Here is a 21,573-nt window from a genome sequence, read left to right as displayed (position 1 = left end):
TTTCCAGAAAGCTTATACCCATTTATACTCCACCCAGCAGTGCATGAACAAGTCCGTTTCCTTACATCTTTGCAAGGAGCTTTTGTTAGTCTTTTATGTCTTTTCTAGTCTCATAGATTAAAACAATCTCTATTTGTAGTTCATTGATGAGACTGAAAATCTTTTTTATAAGTTAATCGGCTATCAGGTAGTTTTTACCTAGTACTTGTTATCTCAACATTGGGGTCCAAAAACAAATGAGTAAAAAACTGTTGTGTAGCTACAATTACCTCATGAGATAGTGTCAGCTGCTTAGCAAAAACGATACCAAGAAAGATAGATATTTCTCTCTTTCGGTGGATATTTTGCCCCTTGGTCATTACACAAGTAACTTAGGTCACGAGCTCTTCAGGGGCAGGTGAGGCCGCGGAGTTCAGACCAGGTCCGCGTGGACTGACTTGCCCGCGGGTGTGCGTGGGGAGAACTTGACCCACACTCCAGATGACAAAGCCTGACGGATCCCACTTTCGCACGAGAGCTCTTTAAAATTTCTCTCTGCTGGGCTATAGATAGGCCGTTTCTTCTGGAGGATGCCACACTGCCATTCTGTCGCTCTCCCTGGACGCCTTCCAGCCTGATCGCATTCCACTTAGAGCGCGGTGCTGTGGCGCGGGCGTGGGGCGCGGGCGCGGGCGAGCAGCCCTCCCGCCCCCTCCGGGAGGAGTGTGAATTCCAACAGGAGGGCAACTTGGCAGTTTCTACTACCAGTTAAGCCAACATAAGCGGTGATTCTGTCTTCTCCCGTCTCTTACAGAGAAACACAGACGTGCAGAAGGTACCAGTGTGCATCTGGCCATTGGTGGGCCAGCCCCTGGACGTAGGGAAGCTGCACCCGGGGACACAGTGAAGGGCCGGCCTCCGGGACACAGTAGGTTAGAGAGCGAGGCGGAGACGCGGAGCGAGAGGCCTAGTCATGAGGCTGAGGCCAGCTCAGTCAGGAGCAGGAGGCTGTGAGCGAGACGTCACTTACTGCAGGCTCCCGGGTGTCCGGGTGGTGGCAGGACTGTTTCAGGTTCCCCGGCCAGCTGACATGGCCCCTGCACTTTCTAACCTGGCGGGCACAGGCGCTAGCCAGGAAGGGCCAGGGCTGAAGGAACTGGGAACCACTGACCACATCTAGAATATTCTCTGCACCCCTATGATCCAGTGGTCTTCAGGTGGCTTCGTTCTAAATGCTCACAAGCTGTATGTTTAAATACAGAATTTTGATGTGTATCAACATCATGCCCGCCTTCCCCGTTTCTGCCCCACCCGCTCTGCCTGCCTCAGGAAAACAGGGCCCTTGGCTCGCCTCCGAAGTCCGGGTTCCCACCCTGTCCGGGTGGAGCACCCCGGGTGGAGCGAGGCCACGTGGACGGCAGCTTTCCTGGCGGCTGAAATCACCAGTCACCACGGCACTGCGCCGGTTTTCCTCGAGTTAAACTGCACTGTGGTAGCCGAGGCTGCCCGGGGGCTGACTTATTAGACTGTTTCCTTTCTCTCTCGTTTCATTCCTGCCGCCGTGGCCTCACGGGGATCCCCTCCTGGCGGTGAATTTCCCACAGCCTCTGCTGGCCAGCTGGGCCTGCGGAGAGGCTGCCTCAAACCTCAGACAGCAGCCGACCCCGCGCCCAGCCCTCTGTGCCTCAGTCTGCTGTCTGGGAAATATAGACACTTGGCCATGTGTGACGTGTGACAGTGAGCGCCGAGGAGTGTTGGCTGGTGCTTCTATCGGACAAGGCCGAGCCTCCCCCCGCCCCCCTCCCGTGTTCGCCCGTCGCATGACATCCTCTCATCTGACGCAGCCTTCAGCTCCTTTGTGACAGTTTCCAGCTACGATGTATAACCCATATTTTGTTCACTTATGTACAGACGCGTGAATTCATGGTCTGTTCCCGGTTCCACGTCCCTGTTTTCTGCAAAGACGTGCCAGTCGCTCGGATCTGATGCTCTTCTCAGGTCACGCCTGGTATTCTCTGCACGTGCGCAGGTTTATCTGGGCATTTTAAGTTCCCTAAAACTTTCGGGCTGGCACTTTCCGGCCGATGTATTCCTTCCAGGTCATGGAAAAAGAGCCCAGCCTCCGTGAGGGTCCCGTCTCAGAAATCTAAAGCCGGCCCTACCCACGAAGAGAGCGGCCTCGCTCCTTGCCTCCTCCCTCGTCTGGCAAAGTCGCACCCTTGTCCTGGAAGGAAATATAAAAACACATCTTGGCCCTTCCGCTTCCTCCAGAATGCGCAGAGACTCCGGGGGGTTCCCACGTGTTCTGTGTGCCCAGATGAACCACTAGAAGTCAGTCGTGCCAGGAGGATTCGACCAATGTTGGCAGACTCTGACCTAACCTGGACATAATCACGAGCCCAGAACACATGGGCACACAGCTAGTGAGAGTCGTCGGGAAGGAGAGGTTGCAATCTAAATATTCCCGGCGTGAGCTCTGAGGTCCAGGGGGGTCTGGAGGGTTGTGCCCTTGAGTTTGTGAGGTTTCTGCCCAGGAAGGTGGCAGACGGGCTCCAGAGCCACCACGTTCCCCTCCAGCGTGGGCTGCGGGCTCTCACGCTCATTCCAACTAGAGATTTCATTCCAAGGAGAGTCTGAGTTACAACAGAAACCTTTCCACATGTGTATCCTAAACGGGTCCCTTCTCCTGTAGGAATGAGTGTGACGTGTGACAAGATGTGAGCTCAGGCCTCGGAGGTGAGCTCTCCGCAGTCATTACATTTCACCAAACTCACAGCTTCTCTCTGTTTCCTTGTGAGGAACTTCTGTCCCCGGAGAGGGAGTCTGCCTTCAGTATTTCCCCCAGGTCTGCCCTCAGGAGTCACCGTTCCTTCTAAAGTGGGGCTTGGGTGGTCCTTTGCCAGTTTCCCCAGGCACCCAGCACAGGTCTTCATCCTGGAGGAAAGATAATAGAAGCAGCCTGCAGGGCTGAGTGTTGGCTGTGTGGCAGAGGCGCCCTGTGCTGTGCTCACCCATCCCGACGACACCCGGGGGAGGGTGCAGCTCACCCATCCAGACGACACCCGGGGGAGGGTGCAGTACATAGCACGCCTCGCCATTTCCCCCGCACCTCCTCTCTTTTCACACTCTGCACCCACAGCACGTGGCGTCTCCAGTTCACCCTCAGCCTTGGGCCCTGGGGTCCACCCTTGCGGCCAGAGGACTCAGTACCCATTTTGGGGGACACGTTCCCAGCCTGAGCGCAACTCCTTGCTCGGCATGTGAGCCCTTTGGCCACCAGGTGGCAGTGTTGAGATTGTAAAAAACTCCAAAAATATCTGTGACTGAGGAGACCCACCTGGAACAGGGTTGTTTGTGATTTTAACGGGTGAAAGGCTTATCAAAATTGAAGCTAAACTTCTTTTTGAAAGCACATTTGAGCTATTTCAGCGCACCAAAGAGTGGGGAATATCAGAAAGGTGGCATGCTGAAGGTTTTCTAGACGTAACTCCGCACGCCCCCACGCTTCAGCACAGACGTTTTAGACGTCCAGTTCTTCTAATTCGTTCTAATGGTTCCCACCAACGCTTGGAGCAGCATTTCCTAGGCTGGCGCTTCTCACACCTGCTCCCCGGGGCCGAAGAGAGGGGGTAAACGTGCGCCCCAGGAGCAGGCTAGCCTCAGACACCTGTGGATAAATCTGCCTTCGACGTCTCAGGGAAGCCCACGCCTTTACAGGAGTGTGGGTCTTGCTTTGTACTACATAATACGTGTCAAGGTTTTTAATTACAAAATATCATTAAGTAACGTGGGCACGGCCGGGAAGGTGACATGCTGGCCCCACGGTCAGTTTGGGAGCCATGCGTTATGGTTTCTGGGAGGCCAGGAGAGGGCTAGCCAGGCCGGCGTCCTTCTGTGTGGAAGCTCGGCAATGTACGTCCCCCGGTGTCCCTTGTGGTTTTCTTTGCCCCCTATTTGCTGCTTAGGTTGTCTTTCATTCTGTATCCGGAGGGAAGCCGAAGACCCACCATTGTCTGGGTATTACTGTCCCTGGAACCTCATCAGCACCGTGGGCTGGAGGGGCCGCTGGCACTGGCAGCACCCTCGTGAGCTGGGCGCTGCTGTGGGGGACGGTGACCACCTTCTGCGATTCCCCTGCTCCCGGCATGTTCCGTGGGGGGCAGCTTGGAGCAGACGGATCATGGGCTCGGGGCCCAGGTGCCCTCCTTTTAGTGTATAATCTCCAGCTCACTGTTCAGCCACGCTGAGCCTCATTTCCCTCATCTGTTAAAAATGGGAATAACAACCTCTGGCTCATAATTGCTTTGAAAGTGAAAAGAGGCCATAGACAGCGGATTTTTAGGGCAGTGAAACTACTCTGTATGACACTATAGTGGTGGGTACATGTCACTACACACGTGTCCAAACCCTCAGGATGCACAACACCAGGAGGGAACCCGAAGATAAGCTACGGACTTAGGGTGAGTGATGCGCCAAGGCAGGCTCATCGGTCACAGCGAATGTGCCCCTGGTGGGTGCTGCCACGGGGAGGCTGTGCGTGGAAGGGCAGGAGGAGTGTACCTGCTCTAAAGCTAGCCTATTAAAAGAGGTTTCATGTAGGCCAGGCACGTAGTGACTGTTCTGTGTGTAGGGAGTACTGTGCCCAGCCTTCGCCACCTTTCGTTCGGAGACGACACAGCACGGTTCAGACGTCATCACGTGGTACATACCCGGCTGGGCTCCTTACTCCCAAAGGCTCTGGTGTAAGGAACCGTGAACGCACGTCAGAAAGTCTTCCAGAAGTATTAGAAGGGCCTTCTTCTTGCCTGTAATGACACAGATTAATAACAGCAACCACAGGGAACACGTATAAACATCAGCGTGCCTGCGCTTTCTCCATGTTTCGCGTGGACTAACTCAACAACCTAGGAAGGAAGTTCTCTTATCAACCCCACCTGACGGGTGGACTGCGCACACGCGGGTTATCTGCACTGTCACAGGGCGGGGACGCGGGGGCGCCAGGGCTGAGACGCAGCCCCGCCCCCAGGGCACAGCTTAACCACCAGCCTGGCTGTCTGAGGGCCTCACTGTTTGTTTACTCGGCTCCAGGCCCTGAAACTCGGAAGACAAATAAGACGTGCTCCCCCCCAGTCCTCAAGGAGCTCACAGGCTAGTGCGCCAGATGGACCCATAAACAGATACGAGCGACCTTAGAAGGCGGTGACAGGCACAGACAGCCCCCGAGTGGAGGTCCTGTCTCTGGGTCGCCTCCTCCCTCGGGTGAGTGAGTAGCTGAGCCGCCCCCGGAGCCCCGAGGACCAGCGGCTGGCGGGCCGCTCCGGCGCAGGGAAGCCTGGTGGACCCGGTCTGAAGCCTGCTCACAGGTAAGGTTGTCACTAGCCGCTCCCCCATTATTTTACTACCTGGGTTATCTTCTTTGGGAAAAGAATGATGGTAAAATACCATATGGCCTAGAAGCTGGGCGGTTGCCTCTGTGTGCTCTCGTTATCGAGAGAACTGATAAACTGTGGCCCTGGCAGGTGTGGCTCAGTTGGCTGGGCGTCGTCCTGGCGCTGAAAGGCTGCCGATTCGATTCCCAGCCAGGGCACGTGCCCGGGTTTGGGGCTTGATCCCCGGTAGGGGGCAAGCAGGAGGCAGCCGAAATGTTCTGCTCTCACCGTGATGTGTGTGTGTGTCTCACTCCCTCTCCCTTCCTCTCTCTCTAAAAATCAATTTAGAAAACCACTCTTGTTCCAGGAGGAAATTAGAAAGCGGCGTCTCAGCGGCCCCCCTCCCCGTGTGCGGCCACTTTCGATGCTGAGTGCTTGTGCCCCGAGTCATGGGGGTGGGGGGTGGGGGGGAATGGCCGGCTCCTCCTGGGCTGCCGCGAGCGTGTGCGCTTCTGGCTCTCACCGACGGCCTAGAAGGGCGGTGCGGGCTCGCAGAAAAGCCTGTTCCAGGAACCTCCGTCTGCAGTGGGCCCTGGCTTTCAGCCAACGCGGCACTTAGGGGACACGGACTCGGTGTCCGTGGCTTTCCAGCCGAGGGGAGAAGTGAGGTCTCCTGGATTCTGACGTGGCAGCTCGGCAGCCGGGCCTTTCCCCGGGAAGGGCTGTGACCGTGAGGGAGGCGTCTTACACGTGTCCGTCCCCCAGTCCCCAGGGAGCTGGTCAAATGTGCCGGGGGAGTTGGAAGCGTTTAAAAAGCCAGCAAGAGCGCACTCCAGGCATGGTGCGGTTCCTGCACTATGGCTGCGTCTTGTGTTGTGAGCGGAGGTGGTGCACGGGTGTGACGGTGAGACGGGGAGCGGGGGCTGTCGGGGGACAGGTCTGGGACTCCGTCGTCCTCACAGGCCCCTAGCACGCCAGGGGCTTTGAAGCGTCTAGATCAGTGCCTCTCAACCTGTTTGTTTTCTCTGCCCCAGATGGCACAGAATATTTGTTGTAGAAAGTGTTGCAGGGCTCGTACTGGGAACCTGGGAGGGGGTGGCAGGAAAGGAAGGGGGTGGGCAAGGGGGGCAAGGCAGTGTCCCAAGCACACCTGCCAGGTGAGTGGGTGCCGGGTGAGTGGGTGCCGGGTGAGTGGGTGCCGGGTGAGTGGGTGCCGGGTGAGTGGGTGCCAGGTGAGTGGGTGCCGGGTGAGTGGGTGCCGGGTGAGTGGGTGCCGGGTGAGTGGGTGCCAGGTGAGTGGGTGCCCGGTGAGCGGGCCTTCACCGCCTCAGCCCCCAGGAGTCACCACTGCTCCAGGGGCCACTCTCCTTGGGACGTCTGTGACCGTGGCCCCACCTCAGAGGTTACACTGGCTCGGCGTGGACCGTTCCCACACATCTGCGGGCCCAGTCTGTCCTCCGGGAGGGAGTCCCCGGAGCGTGTCTGCCCTCCCTTCCCACATGGCTGTTCTTCAAAGTCTGGAGGCGGGTCCCCTAAGACTTCTCTTTCCCAGGTTAAGTGTCAGCTGCCTTTGTCTTACCCGCCTGCACTCTCCTCCCTCAGGACCCCGCTGCGCCAGGCGGGCCGGGTCATCTGCGCAGCAAACCCGCGCCACGGCGTCTGCAGGCGCCACCTCCCCCTCGGATCCGAAACCAGGGAGGGATCTGAGGGGCCAGCTCAGCCCAAGTCCAGGGGATGCAGGGAACAAGGTGGGGGGCGGAGGCGCACACGCTGGGGCGGGGAAATGGGGACCAGAAGCGCGCTTCTGAGCACTCCCAGGGCAGGGCTCCTGCGGGACGTCCGGGCAACCTGTCCACGGGCAGAACACGGGGAGCAACGGGCAAACCACAGAGAACCAGCCCAGCGCCCGCTTCAGCGCCAGCCCATCGCCTCCTGCAGACTCGGATCTTCCCTGACCCGGGCTCCGGGGTGTCTGTTGCTCATCAATCACCAAGACCACGGGGGGTGTTTTGGGGGTGAAATGCTCACCCACAAAAGTGAGCTGCTTTCCCCTTGTTTTTGGCTTGTGGTATTTTGCCTTCAAAGATGTAACTCTGGATGCAACTTATTTCCAAAATTGAAAGACCCTTGACGGCCCAAATAATATTGAAGGGCGGGACCATGTTACAAAGCAGCTGCATCACTTACTGTGAAGGGAGGAGAGAGAAAGATTCAGAGCAGTGTCGCTGCCTGGAAATACACACAAAAAAAGACCATGTGATTTATAAAAAATAAGTTTTTGATCCGAGAATAGTTTAAGGCTTATGGAAAGGTTGGCAAAGACGGTAGGGAGAGTTCCACGTACGCTTCGCCCAGTTTCTCTTTTATTAACATCTTACCCGAGCACCGCACACAGGGCACAGTTAGGGAAGGAAGGTCGACGCATTGTTAGTCATCAAAGTCTTCCCTTTACTCGGATTTCCTTTGTTTTCGTCTCACGTCCCCTTTCTGTTCCGGGCGGGTTCCACCTGGGACACCACACCGCAGTGAGTCACCAGGGCTCCTCAGGGTCCCCCTGGCCGGCAGCTGCTGAGCGGGTCCTTGTCTGTGACGACCGTGACCGTTTGGAGAATTACTGGTCAAGTGTTTTGTCTCTCGGTGGGACCTGTCCTATTTTACTCCTGTGATTAGGCTGGGTTTACGGGTCTCCTGGAGGAAGCCCGCAGAGGTAAAGCCTAGTTCTTAAGAAGGCGTATCGGAAGTGACGGTGTCACCGTGACCTTCAGCTGCTGTTGTTGACCTTGAGCGCCTAGCTGAGGTTGTGCTCGTCAGGCTTGTCCACCGTAAAGCTACCCTTTCCCCGCTTTCCATGCCCCGCTCTTCAGAAGGAAGTCGCTATGCGCAGCCCACACTTGTGATCCTATGGTGACCCCATGGTCCACTTTGAGTTCATTTTTGTGACACATGTAAGGTCTCTGTCTAATTTTATTAATTTTTGTATATGGATGTCCAATTGCTGCAGCTCCGTTTAAAGACTCTCCTTTCTCCATTGAATTGCCTTTGTAAAAACCAGCCGACTGTGTTTCGTGGGCCGTTCATTTATGGACATTGAAAATACACTTGAGGGTGATCCTTGAGAAAATTAGTGAACTTTGATTTTACTTGCACTGGTTTGTGTAACTTAATTTCATTAGCGTCTTCTATCTCCATATATGTCGCTGTCCGAAGTGGCCCTTCTACAAGGAAACAGAAAGTCGTCCATTTCTATTTCTGAAGGTAAGACTACTGGATATCAGGGTGAGAACCGGGTTTAGAGGCCCTCTCCTCTAACAGTGTTGTGCATCCTGTGAGAAAAGGCAGGACGCCATGAAGGACTTGCTCAAGGTCATACGGTGGCTGGTAAGTGACAGGGCCACCGATCAATGACCAGTGGCTCACTGAGGAGTCCAGCCTGGCCGGTCCCTCCGCATGGTGTCCTAGTTTAAACAGAGCTTCTGCCTTTTTGAGCTTTCTCTCCAGTTGCACTAATTTGTAGCTCTCCATGCTTCTGGGTGATTAAGTGTTGTGTCATCCACAGGGCTGAGCAGAAAACCAGCCCCGGGGACTCAGAGAAGCCCGGTTGCTGAGAGCAGGGCGCTCATTAGGCCGACTCCGCGTTCTTGGTCCCAGGAGACATGCACTTAGGTTTGAACGAGAGCCAACTGTTCCTATAAAACCTCTTAACAAGCTTGGGAAGGTTTGGCTCCTGGTCACAAAAGAAACTCGGTGAGAAAGTGCTGGGGTTCTATGTACAACACGCTGCTGTTATTGGAAAAAATATCTCAGTGGGCACAGTCTGCTGATACTGAGTCAGGAAGATAGTTTTCATCGGAGAAAGACCCAACCCTGTGTGCTGGGCATGATGTTAGGCGGTTACTTTGTTCTCAAGAAAATAGACGAAGAGATCGTGGATCACTCAGTAAATGGAGAGAGATTTTAACTATAGACCCGACATTCTGATTCCACCAAACTTCTCAAGTGCATTAAATAGATATGTAAGTCTATGAATATTTGGGCCTGTATGCTAAACAGTTAGATCCCAGGATGCTCCCAAGTCTTCCATCTGGACCCATAGCAGCTCTGGTGATGCTGGGAGTGAAATTGTGCTCTGGGCGCTGAGGGGTTAATTTTATTCTTTTATCGACTTTATCTGGATCTACTGCCCTCACCATCTTGCCAGTTCTTGTAAAATACATTTGATTCCCTTAAATTTCTCCGTTACTGCCAAAGTCATTATAGTTCATTACAGAGCCATCGTTTATTAAGCACCTACTGTGTACCTAATATTATCCTAAGCACATTTGTGCTCCCGATTCTCATTCAATCTTCACAGTAATTCTACGAGGTAGATAATTATTTTCATTCTGTAGTGATTAAGAAAACAGCAACAACCCTGCAGTTTATGTTCAAAAATGGTCGTGACTTGTGCTTACTGACTGCCTCTCGGTCAAAACTTCAAGCTCCCGATGAGACTCGGTCATTTCATTAACTCACACTAAGGTAAAAGTGATGACAAATGTTTGATTTCTCTCTATAAAAAGGAGACATAGAGAAGTCAAATCTAGGGGTAGGTATTTCTGGCCGTGAAAAGGCGTTGCTGGGAAAGGGAGTGTGGGAGACGGAGGGATTTCCCACTGTGGAGACCACTGTCCTTTCAAATACATGCCTTAGATGGCACCGGCTTAGATGGCAAAGCAGGTGTGTGTGTCCGTCCACGAGAACAGTGTGTATGCGAGGGTGAAACTAAGACTTTTTTTTCTGAGCCTGCTGGTGGAATTTTCTGTCCGAGTGACCTGCCCCCGGGGGGTAAGTGAATTAACTGTGGTTCCGAAGCCAAGAATTCACAGGCGGCGATTATAATCATCACAGTGTCCAGGCCAAAGTTCACAGGGGTAACGCAGACCCCTGGGCAGCATCGAGCACTGCTTTCGGTCAAGCTTTACATACTTATTTTTATATTCTATTTCTAGTCTACTTAAAATTAGACACTTTTCTTGGTCTTTTGTACCTTCAGGCAAACTCTGGGCCGCGTGGACTCGAGGTACATCTCTGCTGTTGAGGCCCAGCTGGAGATCTCACACTCGTGAGAAAGGAAACGATTTGGTGACCTAAATAATTTGAACTGTCCGGGTTCTACATCCCTGTAACCAAAACATTATGGATCTATGGCTAATGTAGTTGTACGAGACGTATGCCCTACAGAATGACATTGTTGCTAAAAGCGAGGGCCCGAGCTGGAGCTCTACCTCTGCCGAACATTTCCTTAGATCTCGAATGAAGGTTTCCTCATTTGTAACGTGGGCAGAGGCAATGATCGAACAATCGCTTGGAACAATGCCTGCCTGGCACAAAATGAACATCCGGTATGTGCGAAGTGCTGTTATTATGACCTTCGGATACATGTTGCACTTCCAAGTTCATGTCTTTATTTAGCTTTAACTAATAACATTCTTCTCATCTACTTTTCCTGTGCATCTTAGTCATGGTTAAATGTTTCTTAATCGCTTAAACATCTGGATCAGTGTTTCTATTTTTTATTTATATGGTTTTTAGTAATTGTTTCTGTCTCCTGGAGTGCCTGGTAGGTTTTGCTCCAATGCCAGACGTTGTATTTCAAAAATTATGGAGGCTTTGGGGTGAAACCTTCCTCTGGAGGCTTTACCCCTCCTCCGCCAGGGCGCTGATCACCCCAATCCCGTCAGAGATGGAACCAGCTGCAGGCCGATTGCAGGGGTTTTGTTTTTACTTTATTTTTTAGGGCACTTTTAAGGTCACAGGAAAATTGAGCAGGGAGTACAGAGTTCCCGTGTACCCTGCCCCCGCCCACGCCCAGCCTCCCTGATTGTCAACACCCTCCACTGGAACGGTCCCTTTGTCCTGCACGAATGGCTCTAGGTTGACACACCATTACCACCCTCGGTCCACAGTCTACGTTAGGACTCACTCTCCGTGTTGTACATTCAAACATGTAATGACAAGTATCCATAGTCAGAGTGCCTCGCGGAGATTGTCGCTGCCCTGAGCCCCCCTCCTTCCCCCGAGCCCCTGGCCACCGCCGGCCTTGCTCTTGGTTTCCCACAGTCTCGCCTTTTCCAGAATGTCACATGGAGCATTATCGTTTTCATGAGGTCTGCTCTATCTGATCCGTCCCGGTCCTAGACAGCAGCCTTCCGCTGCGGACTAGATGTTTATGGTCCCCCAAATTCACATGCTGAAATCCTAACCCCCAACGTGATCGTATGAAGAGGCGGGGCCTTTGGGAGGTGATGCTGTTGTGAGAGTAGAGCCCTCATGAATGGGATTAGTGTCCCCATAAAAGAGACCCCAGAGGGCTCCTTTGCGCCTTCCGCCATGTAGGGACACAGCATGAGAGGGTCAGCTGTGGACCAGGACGCCGGCCCCCGCCACGCACCGAGTCTGCCCCTGCCGCACGCTGACCTTGGACTTCTCAGCCTCCAGACTGTGGGCTATAAGTGTTTGTTTTAGTCCGTGCTCTTGTTATAGCAGCCTGACCCGATGGCAGCGGCCTCCTAGGGTCCCGCCTGCAGCCATTCCTCCCGGTGAGTCCCCTGAGATGGCAGAACCCCAGCTCCCCTTTGCAGGCTCCTGCTCAGCCTCTCGGTATCCTGCTCCACGCAGCACCAGAGCTGGGGAGAACAGGTCAAGGGTCACACTTGCTTTTCCACCCACCCTTCTCACTGGCACCCCAGCCTCGCAGATTCCAGTGTTCCTCTCCAGCTCCCAAAACTGCCCAAAATTCTGCCGCCTCCTCTGTCCCTTGGTGACCTCCTGCCCAGATCTGTGGCCTGGATTCTCGCTCTCGCCCAGTACTCAGAACTGGCAAGTGCCCAAAGGAGAAGCGGCTGCAGAAGGCCTCTCTCCTTCCCGTTTCTTCCTTCCTCAGATCCTGCTGCTCAAGTCCACGCTTCCCTGCAGCCCCCCAGTGCCTCCAAACTAACGCTGTTTTGTGTTTTATCCAGTTTTTCTCCTCATTAGTGAGCACATTGGCCTTCACTTTGGCAGAAGGCGAGGTCCTGACATATATTGCTGACAGGTGATTCTGTATTTCCTTATTTATTCTGTTAAGGTGAACAAATAACATAACCTTTTAGCCAAGCCACCTACCTACCGCACTAACCGCAGGCTTGATGGTCTGTCACAAGCATACATTGGTAGGGGAACATATCCTATCATCTGGCACGTAAATACTTATGAATATTTTATAGATTTCAAAATATCTGGTCACAATCACCATATTGATGCAATTTATATGATTTTTAATTAACCAACAGAGATATTGAGGAAATGTAATTTTATTTTTTTATAACTCAACTTAATTTCAATCTTTGTCTCCCATTTTACTTAAGTGGCAGAAACTTAAGCCCAGTCAAACTGGGGATTTCCTGAGAGTTGTGTTTAAAGAGAGGCTTGCACAGGGTCGGGGAGGGTCTCATGCTCAGCGTCTCTGTCTGTGACTTACCCGCCGATGGGCATCGTGCGGTCTCCCCATTCAGTGGTCCAGTCTGGGGTCTCCTGACCTTCACTCTTACCTGCAGGCGCGTCCGACCCACAGGGGTCTCTGTTTACACCGTCCTCATTTTCAAATGCAGAGGAGGCCTTCAGGTGCTTCCCAGCCATTCTAGCAGGATGAAATGGTCCCAGGTCCCTGGACACTCTCTGCTTTCCTATAAAATGTGGCTGCCTCCTGGAGCTAATCTCCGGCTCTTTTGGACCAGCCGTCCAGGTGGAGGGGGGAAATGGATGTAGGCATCACAATACTATCACCAGCTTTTGCCCCAATATTTTGTTTCTGCAACAGCGCTTTCAATTTTACAGAAGACCTAGGATTTTGAAACTCAAGCTCCTGGAACAGTTTGCTACAGGTTAGCCCAGCTGAAAAGGGGACAGTGAAATACTGGAGAGAAACACGAAGCAAAACATTGATTAGTATTTCAAATAAATGATTGTGCTACATGTGTGCGTTCATTCAAAAACCCTTACTTTTTAGCTCCTTTGCGTGCCAGTCGATGTGTTCGACACGAGGCGGTCACGACCAGGTGCAGGCCTCGCCGCAGCTGCCTCCAGGGCACAGGGAACACACAGAGGCAGCTTCAGATCTTCTGGTTAAATGTGGCAGAGGGAACACACATGCTTGCTCACCTCCCTCCCAAACTGCATACGAGTGACAGTAAAGGGGCTTTTAAGGTGACAATGAAACACTTATAAGCAGAGGCTGTGGCAGCCCCGGAATGTTGGAAGTTGGGAGGCAGACAACTGGTAGCCAAACCAACCTCACAATTGCCACCAAGCCCTGCAGCGGGGAGGCCGAGATGAAGGCGGAGCCGAACCACAGGCCTCAGGATATTAGAAATGTTTGAGAAGGGAGCAGTGGTGCCAATACGGGGGGATTAGCGGCGGGTCTGCAGAGGAAATGAATTGGCTGCCAAACGTTTGCTTCCCAGGTGAGTGTGGCTGAGGCCTCCTCTATGGGAAACTAGCTAAAAGCAGAAACAAAGAAACAAACGAGACACAGGGAGACAACGTAGCCAGGTTGCCCCAGGACAAGCGATTTTAGTAATTAGTTAACGTGGCACGAGATGAAAAAGCTTGAAAATCGCTGCCCTACAGGGACGTGTTCCAATCTGCCCCAGTCACTTCGTTTTTATTGCTGTATTTAAAAATATGAGCCAAGGGTTACTAGACATTTAGGGAAAGTCTGTGCCAGGACAGACGGAACCAAATCTAAGCAACAGTTGAAGAATAGAAACGATGTATAGAGCAGAAGGAAACTTAAAAGCGGACAAACAAGCCCTATGGTCAGTACCCTCAGGTGGTAAGAAGAGACGCCCACCTGGGAAAGGACAGGGAAGGCTACAGAATGGAACTATTCAGACACCAAAAAATTGCTCTTTGAAGTTAAATGTAATAGAAAATTTCAGAAGCAAGTTTGGCAGATATTTGAGGAAATCTTCCAGAAAGCCAATGAAAAATAAAGGAAAGGAAAATGTCAGGAGGCCCAGCACCCCGAGGAGCAGGCGCCCCAGAAGAGGGCATACGAACAGATAGGGGCCGGATTTTTTTAAAAAGGGTCAAGATTTCCCTGAACAGAAGGACCTTACGACTGAGAGAGCTCACTCGGTGCCCTGCACAATGCCGGTGGAGACAGGAACTCGCCCCAGGGCCCGCTGTGGAGAGACGTCAGAGGCTTGGAGGCGAAGGAGAGGCCCACACGCTCCCCGCTCCCCGAGGTTAAACAGGAAAGCTCCAGGCCAGGAGGGCCCCAGGCTGCTCTCTGCCCCACAGGAAGCTGACGTCCGTGGCTCAATCCCTTAAAGGCTCAGGTGGAAAATGATTTCAGCTCCTGACTTCTGTGCTCTGTCAAAGTCTCTAACAAGTGTGAAGGCCAATTCAAGACATTTTCCACAGGCAAGTTAAAAATTTCTTTACCTCTTTTTCAAAAAAACACTGGCGAAAGGGTTCCACAAAATAAGGCAATAAACCACAAAGAGAGAGGATCCAGGAAATAGGACCTAAAACGGGAATGAGGCACAGGGACAGCCAGGCAGGCTGACCAGTCGTTCCAGTCCGCCCGGGCCTGCAGGGGACAGATGTGGGACTTTCAGCTTTAAAACTGGGCCCAAGCCCTGCCGGGCGTGGCTCAGCGGTTGAGCATTGACCTAGGATCCAGGCAATCAGGGTTCGATTCTGGGTCAGGGCACAGGCCCGGGTTGCGGGCTCAATCCCCAGTGGGGGGCGTGCAGGAGGAGGCCGATCAATGACTCATCATTGATGTTTCTCTCTCTCTCCCTCTCCCTTCCTCTCTCTGAAATCCATAAAGATATATTTAAAAAACAAACAAAAACTTGGGCCCAGCCCTGGCACTGGGGTGAGCTGGTCATCCTCTGTCCAGAAGAGCAGTGAGGGGCTCCCATGTGGAGAACTGGCCGCAGACATAGAACAACTGGGCCAGTCAGGGAGGAGAGAAAGCCTCAGAAGGAAGGTCTGGGAATTCATCTCCGGGGAAACACACACACACACACACATCTGCATGCATGCGTGCGTACGTGCATGTGTGTGTGTGTGTATTTCCTGGTGACCTTGAATGTATTAAAGAAATTCCCCTTTGGGGAGAGATTTTCAAGATAAATACATTGTAGACACAGAGGCTATGAAGCCAGCGAGGGTCATGGGGACGACAGAGAGAAATTGCTCAAATCAGGGCTCTGGAAATGGTGGGGAGAGAGGGAGCAGGGGGAGCGCTGAAGAGAGCTCGTAACTCATTACCTTGGGTCACTATCTGCCACCGTATGGAGTCCATAGGTGCTCTCCCGAAAAGAAAAAAAGGCATGTTATTTGAAAACATGGATGCCAATTTCAGAAAGAAAAAAAAAGTTTAAAAAGCTGAGAAAATCTACTTCTGGAGAGTGGAAATTAATAGTGGGACCGAGGGGTTCCCAGCTTCCTGGCAGGTGGGAGCCTGCGCTTCACCATCGGCCTCTCCCCACGGCTTGTGCTCCGGACACTCACCCTGCAGCCCCCCAACCCCCCAGCCCCCCAGCTCCCGGAGCCGCTGCTGTAGGCCACACGCCTCCGCGGTGACAGGCCCATGGCCGAGCGGGGAAGCTGACCTCACCAGCTCCAGACAGAACACCGGAGGGTGGCTGGTCAGGGTTCCTAAATATCTGTCATAGCAACGGGCTAAAGCCCAGGAAGAGGTGAAGCCCCTGGAAGAGGGAAACGGGGGGGTTGCCAAGAATCAAGGAAGGACTGAGGTGTCATTTACTTTGAATGAGGATCTTACAAATATTCATGATATTGGGGGGAAATCAGCTTCAGTCAGGGCTCCTAGAGAACATCCATTTGTCTTGCAAAGTGTTGGAGAACAAACATTAACAGTATTTACCAAGAGCCCATCAGATAAGCTTGCATTGGAAGGAGTAGTGAGTGGTGCAAAGAGCTGAAAGCCGACCTGCCGCGAGTGAAAACCACGAGATGAAAGAGAGTGTAGTAGAAGGATCTTCTAAACTGTATGGCTATCGCTGTCCCAACAGCTGGACAGGGTTGTGACAACCAGTTACACACCTGTTGCGTCATCAGTACAATATCTAGTACAAAAGGCAAAAGAAAAATGGAAAACAAGCTCGAGCTGACAGGATGTTGTAGACACGCTATTTTCAGCTTTGGAGAAACATCAGTCCTATAATCCGGAGGACTTGGTGGCACACAAACAGCCTGTGGTGTACGCGAAGGAAATCTTAAGAGAAATTGGTATTCAAAATGTAAAAGGGACCCACAAAAACACATGGGAGCTGAAGCCAGGGTACAGACGTGATCAAGAAGAGAACAGGGATTGAGAAGACTAAGCAGCGCTAGCAGGACAACCCAGGGCGGATACTTGAACTTGAGCACCATCTGTTATAGGGGTAAAATGACTGACACTTTAATTCTCTAGGTAAAATTTTTCAATCCTTGAAAAGTTACTTAAGTGTTTTTTGAGAAGAAATAACAATAACATGGTTATACATGATGGGATCTGGAGTTGGGGGTTAAGAGATTCTGTAATTAAAGCAAATCAAGGAAATAACTATCCATTGAGTTAAAAAAAAAATAGTGGGACCAGTAAGACAAAAGATTTAAAAAACTGTAAATATTAGAAGAACTTGGCTTTTAAAATTATGAACATGAGTATCTTTGAAAGAACAATATATTTTTTAAATACATTATTACAGCCAGCAACTTGTATTTTAACTTCATTTATATAATATTTTATCATTCCAACGTTTTAATTTTAATGTAGTCAAATGTGTTAATTTTCCTTTTATGATTTGTTCTTTGTGGTCTTAATTTCTTCATCAATATAATATCAAAACACAACATAGAGTGAAAGAACTGCTAGAGTCTGTCACTAATTATAAGAAATTTGAAACATACCAAGCAAAGCTAAATATATACTGTTTTTTATTAGATATGTAAATAACTAAGATACATAAGGAACAACAATGGTTATACTATTCTGTGTCTGTAACATTTTATTTCTTTATTTGAAAATCTGTTTAAGGAGATATTAATTGTAAGGAGACTTAATTGGTAACAAAATATATATATATTTAAATATATCTTTATTGATTTCATAGAGAGGAAGGGAGAGGGAGAGAGAGGGATAGAAACATCACTGAGAGAGGCTAATTGATCGGCTGCCTCCTGCACGCCCCCGACTGGGGACAGAGCCCACAACCCAGGCATGTGCCCTGACTGAGGATCGAACCTCAATCTCCTGGATCCTAGGTTGTTACTCAACAGCTGAACCACTCCCGTCCGGGCGGTAACAAAATACCTTTTTCACTTTTCTATAGTTTAAGGTGTTTCATAGTTAAAAAGAAAATCAACAGGCAGCCATAATACGTGGAGAAAGTTGCTTGGTTCTGGGGACCCATAGAAGGCCCTTAACCCAGATTGGGGGGCGGTCAGCTAGGAAAGACTTGGAAAGGCAATGACATCGAGGCAACCACCTGAGGGAACCTCGGTGGCACTGGAGGTGGGGGCTGCGGTGGGCCAGGTGGGCCAGGGCAGTGCAGCCTCATTTCCTTGAGAAAGAGGCCCTGATGATGTGTGTGCTGGGGAAATAGAAAAGACCCTACACAGCGTGTTCAGGCCAGTCTGAACCTCACCCAGCAAAGGGTGAATCAGAAGGGGTGCTGAGCAGCGGGGCAGGAGACCTGGGAGGAATCCAGGGTCTGTATTTACTCGGTAGCAGCTTGAATTCTTCACATAGTAGTAGGTTTCCCTGAGCCTGCCTACCGCTTTTCCTATTCTGCCTTCACCGCAGGCGGGAGCACCTGGAGTACCTGCGTTGGTGCCCAATCTCTGCCCCCTTTGCCCATGGAGCCCCTGGACCTCCTTGACTCCCTGTGTCCAATGCTCCCTGTCTGTCCCAGGTGCAGCCCAGCTCACAACTCTGAGGCCTTGTCAATGTCCCCCCCCTTCCCTCTCCTTTCTATGCTCAACCCCCTCCCCCTCTGCCCTGTGGGATTGATTCCTGGACCCTGAGTCACGGAGCCCTCTGCCCGCTGCCCTGGACCCCTGGACCTGTCCATCCTGCCCACCCGGCCTTTCTGTGGGGAGGGCCCTGAACTGCGGCATGTGTGGAAGTGAGGGCAGTCGAATGTGGGTTTCGCACCCGAGTCCAGCTGGAGAGAGAGGGCGCTGCTGGTGCCAAGAATCAGAGGGTATTGATCGTGGCTCAGGGCTGAGGTGCACTTTTCTCAAAGGCCGTTCTTGGAAAATATCAGGAACTGCTTAGTTTTGACTGTGTGATGTGAAAGTTCCTTGTTTGGTGTTCTCAATCCCCTGTTTACATCTCCTAAAAGAGAGTCATCCTTCCAACTGGGAAACAACTTGATTTTGGCAGTAGGCACTACTTTCATACGTGTCTTTTTCAGGCTGAGATGAACATAAAAATCGATTGATGTTAAGCACAGAGTAACACAATCAGACTGTGAGATAAGCTAGAGAGAGGAGAGATGAAGACGCCGGTGCGAGACTATTGCAGGCAGATGGGCAGGAGGGAGCCAGAGCAAGGCGAGGAGCAGTGTTATTAGGGTCCACCTCCTTCCATGTGGGGTGCGGGGCTGTGAGGGGAAGGGAAGGACCCAGGACTCTGCAGGAGCCACGCATTAACCTTGAGGATTTACCAGGATGGGGTGTGGAAGAAAAATCCACTCTGTGGGGCCCACACCTAAGGGATGAAGAACTACGCTTCACCTCCTGTGGCCCAATTTGAATTAATTTCTGTGAAATGGGTAAGGTCTGCATCTAATTTCATTCATTTTTCTTTTGCATATGGATGTCTAATTGCTGCAGCTGGTCTCGGTGCACGAACCATGGGTTAGGCTTGGGCATGTTGGTTTGGAGTTAGCTGTGGGACGTCCTGGCTGGGACACGAGCAGCAGGGCCGGGAGATGCATGAGCCTGGGGCTCAGGAGAGAGGTCTGAGCTGGAGAGGGGACTACGGAGGTGTCATTTGGGACGGCCAGGCCTGCTGCAGGCTGGGTGACACTGTGACAACTGGAGCATGGAGCTGTGGCTCCTCAGAACCCCTTACATAAAATTCACAGAATTCTGCTGCCACCCCATTGAATCTGTAGACTGGGTGCTCTCACCGGACAGATTCTATGTAACTTTTTTTTTTTTTTTGTATCCTCAGTGGCTGTCACAAGGTCTGACACAATAAAGTAGTTGAGTGAATGAAGAAAAACCCAGGTAAAGAACCAACGCTCAGCCCTGGCTGGTAGCTCAGTTGGTTGGTGTCCTCTCGATACACCAAGGTCGCGGGTTGGATGCCTGGTCAGGGCACATACAAGAATCGATCAGTGATGCATAAATAAGGGGTAGGGCAAATCTCTCTCTCTCCCTTCCCTCCCCTTTCATTCCCCTCTCTAAAATCAATATTTTTTTAAAAATTAAAAAACAAAAAAAGAACCAGTGCTCAGAGGACCATAAGCTGGCCCTGGGGTGGAGTGGGCTGTGTGTGGTGTGTGTGTGTGTGTGTGAGAGAGAGAGTGTGAGAGCTGAGAAGCCGGCTGGGACCCCTAAGGCCTGCAGCTTGGCGCAGTGCGGTCACAGGGACTGCTTTTTGGTTCTGGGCTGGGGTGGGCCGGGGCTGAATCATCAGCATGGAAGATGAGGGTGGGGTTTGGTGGCGAGAGCTTTTGGACGGAGAAAGAGGGATGACAAATGGAAACCAGTCTTCCTGCTATTTCTGGGCATTAAACAAGTGAGCTCCTCTAGTCCCCACCACCAGCCCGAATTAGGGAAAATCAAATCACTGTCCAAGGCGGCATACTGGTTAAGACCACAGAGCCGAACCTCACCCACCCAGAGGAAGCCCTGCCTGAGCACACGGCTCCCTGGCACCGCTCTCTGTACAAGGTTTCCTTTCAACGCCTCTGGTGTCTTCTCAACATTCTGAGTATCAGTGGTTTCCACTTAATAGCAGCTGTTGTTAAAAATAAAACCCCGCACACCAACCACAGTGGATGCCTTCGCCCACCTCTCTTCCATTTAAAACACTCGGGGAGCCCTGCCCAGGTGGGGCCGGGGCTGGAGCAGGGGCTACAGCAACAGACAGACAGGAGGCTTGTTCTACAAGCGGACGGAGGGTTTCCATGGCCGCCTTTTGCGCACAGCTCAGACGCGGTGCCCGAAGGAGCCGCAGAATTCCTCTTACCTCCCTATTTACCCAAGGCCTGCGTTCCAGCCTCCTGCTAGGGGAGCCGATCTGTGTTTTCCTGGATAAATACAAATACTGTTTTGAATAAAAACAGTGGAAGGACACCTACAGCTAAAAATCTGAGGAGTCTCTGTTTCCTTTCTGGTGGGCGCAGGGACCTCAGGAGGGGCAGGTTAAGTCGCCTCCTTGCAATGCAGCACCGTTGGCGCAGGACGCGGTTCTGAAAGAAATCTGGGCCCATGTCCCCTAAGGGCACGACCACCACTCAAATCTAAAGGGCAGGGGCCGGGCCGGGAGCGGGCAGAACGCCGGCTACCTCCCGGGGTGACCTCCCCGATCACGGCGGGACTTAGGCGCTTGGAAACAGGACACGGGGGGGGGGGCGGGGGGGCCTGGGCTGGGCGAGGAGAGGCCTGGCGGGGGGTGCGGCGCGCCCCGCGCTCTCCGCTCTGCCCCCCTCGCTGCTGCGCCCTGGCGAGGGCCTGACCCCGCAGGCGCTCGCTCGCCCAAGCAAACGAGAAGTTGCAAAGAGCCGCAGCAGCTCTCCAGCTGCGATGACAAAACCCCAGCTTTCCCCAAAGCAAACTAGCCTCTGGCCTCTCAGCCACAAGCTCTGCCCTGTCGCAGAACACCCCGTGCGCCCCGGGCTGCGAGCTCTGCCCCCGGCCAGGGGACCCCGCCCTGGCCCCCCCCCGCGCACCGGCCTGCGGGGCGCAGCCCCCCGCTCTGCCCTTCGCGCGCGGGCCTCGCGCAGCACCCACAGTCCCTCCCTCGCCTGTACCCACATGTGTGTGGAATTCATACGGGGCGTCAAATGGAATTTAAGTTACGTTGCAGCGCTCAGCTGGTTCTGGAAAGGACACCGGCCCCGGGCGCAGGTTTTGAAAAGTCCCACCGAAGCTACCGAAGGGCCGCGCGAGCCAGAAAGGGCCGTAACTTAAACGCCAGCGGGGAACGGCCCGCGGGGCTTCACGCTGT

General features: G+C 52.5%; 1 pseudogene across 1 annotated transcript; it reads left to right on the top strand.

The window, feature by feature from the left end:
- The first annotated feature begins 14,516 nt into the window (after positions 1–14,516).
- Positions 14,517–16,720, top strand: LOC308555628 (general transcription factor IIF subunit 2 pseudogene; annotated as a pseudogene). The gene is made up of 2 exons: positions 14,517–14,522; positions 16,058–16,720. The product of its transcript is annotated as a general transcription factor IIF subunit 2 pseudogene (transcript).
- Positions 16,721–21,573: the final 4,853 nt, after the last annotated feature.

This window comes from Miniopterus schreibersii (assembly GCF_964146895.1).
Source record: "Miniopterus schreibersii genome assembly, chromosome: 4".
NCBI lineage: Eukaryota > Metazoa > Chordata > Mammalia > Chiroptera > Miniopteridae > Miniopterus > Miniopterus schreibersii.
This window is presented reverse-complemented; position numbering and strand designations above follow the sequence as displayed.